We start from the raw sequence: 5,867 nt of genomic DNA, 5'->3' as shown, positions 1-5,867 counted from the left end.
TGTACAAAATACACGTCAACACATATGTATGTGTATATATATGTACACATATGTATATATATATATATATATATATATATATATACATATATATGTATATATATGTATATGTGTATATATATATATACATATATGTATATATATATGTATATATATATACACATATACATATATATACATATATATGTATATATATGTATATGTGTATATATATATACATACATATATGTATTTATATGTATATGTGTATATATATATACATACATATATGTATTTATATGTATATGTGTATATATATATACATATATGTATATATACATACATATATGTATATATACATATATGTATGTATATATACATACATATATGTATATATACATACATGTATGTATATATATATGTATATATATATATATACACACACACACATATATACATGTGTATATACATGTGTGTATATATATATATACATGTGTGTATATATATACACATGTGTATATATATATATACACATGTATATATATATATACACACATGTATATATATATATACACACATGTATATATATATATACACACATGTATATACACATGTATATATGTGTGTGTGTACATATATATATATATATATATATATATATATATATATATATATATATATATATATATATATATATATATATATATATATATATATATATATATATATATATATATAGAGTGTGTGTGTGTGTGTGTGTGTGTGTGCACACACACACAGATATATATGTATGTGTTTGATGGGGATATCCTTATTCACGACAGTGGATTAGCTCATCATCGTGTGCGAAAGGAGGTGGTGAAGGGTATGAAAGTGGTGTGTGTTGTGTTGATCCTAATTGTAAATTTGACAACTATAATTCTTCTTCGTTTCCATGTAATAACGGGTCGTTTTAGTGTGAATGGTTCGTCATATATTTGGATGTATTCGTAAAAAAGAAAGGGGAATATATGTGAATTCCCAAAGTTCACCCAAGCTTTAAAAGTTATAATTGTACTTCACATCATGATGGTGAAGGGTCGCAAATCATGTTTTTGAGAAAATCGAGAAACTCTTTGTATTTGTATTTGTAATCCTATGAACGTTTTCAAAGTAAAGGATATGATTCAAAATAACATGTTGACTTCTAAACTTCAAGTTAAATGATCCCTCGAATCGCCAATAAATGAATGATAATATTGTATTGTCTAGGATTGTTATTGGCATTTTCAAAGAGTTTAAAGTAAAACATGATCATCAACGGTCTAAGCTGGCGGTTGACCAAGTGTTAGCGGCAACATGGTAAAATGGTTAAAGGGACCAATGAACACCAACTTCGAGTTGCGAATGAGAAATTATCATAAGTTGGTAAAAATCATCAAGTTACCAATACGTTCTTACGCACAATATGAGAAAACTCAAAGTCATGCAACGGTTTCATGCTTTCGGTGAGTTAGCCAACATGAGTAAGATGTCGATACACTGCAACTTCTTAGTTTTCAGCGGCGATATGAAAGTGTTTTGAAAGATATCGCCTTCTCCTTGAACATCTACCTGGCGGATTGAATACACCACGTGGCTTGTGAAGGATAGCAAAATCGGTTTTATAACAACCTTCACCGTTTGTTTTGCATGCCGATAGATATGCCTGCTATCGTGCTCTCTAAACTCCACTCGCAAGTTGAAGACCACTTGCAGATGTTGAATAAGAAATGTTTAAACGCCTGATACCCGGATGGCTCCTTTCACGCAGATGCACTTGGCGGGTGTAGAGGTATTCATTTCCAAGTGAATGGAATTGCAAACATAGCGCCAGGCTCTGCAAACATGGAGTAGGTTGTAAACATCCACCAAACCATCGATGGGAGGAAGATTTATATCAGATATCACAGTTACAAATGCTCTGGTCGACCTGCATGCTATCGTGCCCCTTAACGCTACTCGCACTTGCAAATTTTAAAGATGAAATATTGCATTTCGAGGTGTTTTCTGTAGGTTATCGATGATATGCAAGAACTTCACAGCAATGAATAGAGTCATCAGATGTTCCAAAGTTTCCCAGAAAAGATACTATCTCATGGATAGCTGAGAATAGCACTACGCCACCTTCCTTAGCATCCTCACTCTTGCATGTAGATATGAAAATTTTATGACAGTGCGTTAAGAGGCTTAGACAAAAAAAAAAACAAGACACAATGGTTTAGTCCAATACAATGAGAAACAAAGTAAATACAGTGCCAAAGATTTCAAATAGAAGCTAACCATAAACCTGTCAAAACAGTGAGTAGCATATCTATAGGAGATATCGGCCTTAGGTCAGTGAACAAAGGTATGAAGTTTTGAATGATGAATAAAGGTAAACCTTAGTCATAAAGAACGGTGCTAACAAATCTAAAGATCTGAGACAGTGCATACATTACATCTCAAGTAGTGTAGTCCAAGCTATTAGACAATTGATTCACAATACTGAAGACATTGACAACATGAATGGTTGATAGAAATCATCAATGAGCAGAGAATCTATCAAGCATGGTCACAGCTATCACAACAACCCCAATAGATCTAATGCACAGTTCAATAAACAGTGAGAAGATAATGATCCGAGTCTTTGTCATAATCAGCCCCAAAACACCAAAGGCAAAGTCATTTTTCCATTCAAAGAAGAAAACATCAAATAGACAACACAAAGATCATTAAGACAGTCTTAACAAAATAGACAGATCAAAACAAAGAAGTGATAGAGAGGTCAATCACAGACCTCAGTTTCAAGAAGGTAACATTGTGTCGTTGATTGTCAAGATAATCATGAGCAGATTAATATCAGATGCCAGCTAAGAATCATTATGATGATCACTTAAAGGCCAATAAAGTAACATCAAATTTTGTGAGCAGCCATTCAAGGAGGAACAAATGGATCATCCATGATAAAGACAGGGGGTAGATCTTACTTATGGGCGAGACATAGTCACTTAATCAAGTCAGTCACAAATCTTCAAAGTCTCAAAGTTTCAGTAACATTGACATAGAGGACTTCAATACAAAGGGTCTGCGAAAATACCATCATGAAGTACAAGGCTCAGGAGTATGAGTACGCTCCGATGATCACCACCATGATTCCAGAGGTTCATGATACCAAGATTGGGCACATAAATTTGCAGGAGATCAAAAGGTTCTTCATGGAAGGTGACAAATCAAAATTGCCTTGTAGAGTGGCGGGAAGTGGCTTGATTGAAGCAGCATGTTTTCCCATATCAATTCAATGTGCAGATTTGGTACTAGAATGCTCAAAAAGATATAATCCTGATGTAAGAGAGATAAGAGCTGCAGATGGATCCTTAATGGCCAAACTAGACGGAATTTCAATAGCTATTATTCTTCGTTTGCCATATAAGGAAAAGTTCACTCACATCGATAAGCAAAAAGCTTATAAATACTTCAGCGACAATAGAAGCAAATGCCTCAACAATCTGGCTAAAGAATGGATGGTTGTGCCACGAGGAGGACAGTCTCAGCTTCCAAAAACACTCCATCGTTCTCTTTTCATCAAAGAGATTTGTTACTTGATTTTGTTACTCCATAGAGTGACAGGAAGTCCTAACTCCACTGAGTTTGAAATGTGGATGTATCTCTTCATAACAGTCATCTCTGTCGGTAAGCAATTCATTGACTGGGGTCATCTCATCAGCAACTGCATACATGACCAGTTAGTGCACTTCAAAACAAGTCAATGTTTCCATATGATCTCTTACTTGATATATGCTATTGCTAATTTGAGGTCATGGCCAGGGTTGAGTACTAATGGTGTCCTGAATCAAGAAACTCAAGTTTACCATTATTACAAGCAATTGCAACTTGAGGAAAGCTTTGTGTATTTCAGGCGGGTGAATGATGCTTTCACAATGTGGGCAGTAAGGTTATTACAAGGAGACATTGCCACCAGAATATCAAAGGAAGCCGTTAAATTGATAAAGAAATATGGAAGTTTCTTCATCCAGTTTCTGAGATTTACCTATCTTCGAGTAGGAGGATTTGAAGGTTATCCACACAAGCTACCCAGATATGTTGATGATAAGCTCATTTTAGTTGAGCTTTGTCAGCAATTGGTTTCAGTTCAAAAGAAATGCAGAGATAGAAAGAATAAAGGGGTAGCCTTTCCCATTTGTCTCGGGCACTATAGATGCGAGTCAAGTTCAAGAGCAGATGAGACAGAAAAAGCTTTATCCAAGGTCAACTTGTATCCATATCAGATGAGGTTTCCTTTTGATAGCAAGGATTATGTCAAGAGCAGCTTAAAGTTAGGCCCTGGCTATTTTCATTTTCCTAATCTTGAAGACTTTTGGGAGGATTGCGAAGACGAGTTCGAGGTTAGAAAAAGAGATTGGACCAGGTTAACTTTGAAGCAAATGAAAGATTTCAAGATGGATTGGACCATAGAAGGCATTGAAGATGATGGATCTGATTTGATTGATCCTATCTATTTTGAGCAAGTCCAGTCCCAGCCACTTCCCAGTTTGAATTGGGCAGATCTGGAAATGAGAGATGTTAGAGAAAGAACAAGTTTTGTAATCAAGAATTCTGAAGCCTGGATTAAGAAGAAGATTACTCAAATGACTGCTACCAGACCAACAAAGGAAACTCCAAGAAGGAAAGGAAGTCAGCTTGAGAGCTCTACGTCACTGCATTCTTCCCATACTCCAGCTAGGGATACTCCTTCTTACTAGAATACTCAAGGAAGTGATGGAGATGAAGACCCTCCAAGGAGGAACAATCTTCAAAACACATGTGGTGATGAACCCCGACAAAAGAAGAAGAAATACAGAGCAAAAGACATAGAAGAAAATTCTATTGCAAGTCAAGTAAAGGATCAAGTTCTTGTGGAAATTCTGGATGACACAAGATTTGATGATGGAATGCATTCCATATCTCCCTCAGTTCCTATTGAATCCCTACGACAAGAAGCACAACAAAATACTTTAGTCATGGATTCATCATTTCCAAGCAATCCAAGCGATCAATTTGAAGAAATCAGAGAGGTGACTACAACACTAGTAGCAAGACAGGAAAACATCTAAGAGTCCACAGAAAATTCTTCATTCCCATGGTTAGAACAAAGTCTATTGAAGAAGAGGAGGGTAGAAAAGCTAGTGGTACTTGAATTTAGTAGCATATCTGATCTTTTTGAAAGAGCTGAAAAACTGAAGAAACTCAAAGTATCCTCAAGAATAAAGACTGATCCAAATTCAAGGAATATGTGCTTAGAGATTGCTCAACCCATATCTGAGAAGGATACAAATGAGGCCACCTCTGCGGACTTTGTTGTGACAAAGATTGATATGGGACCTTCTTCTCATGAGTCTGATATTCAGAACTTTAATGTGATGGCAGCCAGAATGGTGGAGAGAAGTGAAAAGGATAAGCAATCCAAGGATCAATTGAAACAACAAGTGCACACTTTGTCTTCTTACTTGAGATCCGTAGTTGATACCTCCACTATGCCACTAAGTGTAGATCACCAACCAATTATGTTTACACGAGAAGGAGTAATTGAAAAGAATGTTATGGATAATCTTCAAAAGTACCAAGCCTATGGAAAGGTAACTGAAGGATGGGTAGAAAAGGTCAAAACTCTTGCATGTGAATTCCTAGTCCAAGCAAAATCTATCCATGATGAGGCCTTAATAAAGAAAAGTACTATTGAGAAAGACTTGAGGAATGTCAAGAAAGAGGAGGCGGCCTGGAAAGAAATCGTGAATGATTTTAAACAAATGATAGAAATTGGAATGGACACCCTTGCAACCGAGAAAATCTTGCCTAGTAATGAAAAAGATTATCTAGAGATATGGATAGAA

This window comes from Cryptomeria japonica, chromosome 6 (genome assembly GCF_030272615.1).
Source record: "Cryptomeria japonica chromosome 6, Sugi_1.0, whole genome shotgun sequence".
Classification (NCBI taxonomy): Eukaryota; Viridiplantae; Streptophyta; class Pinopsida; order Cupressales; family Cupressaceae; genus Cryptomeria; species Cryptomeria japonica.
This window is presented reverse-complemented; position numbering follows the sequence as displayed.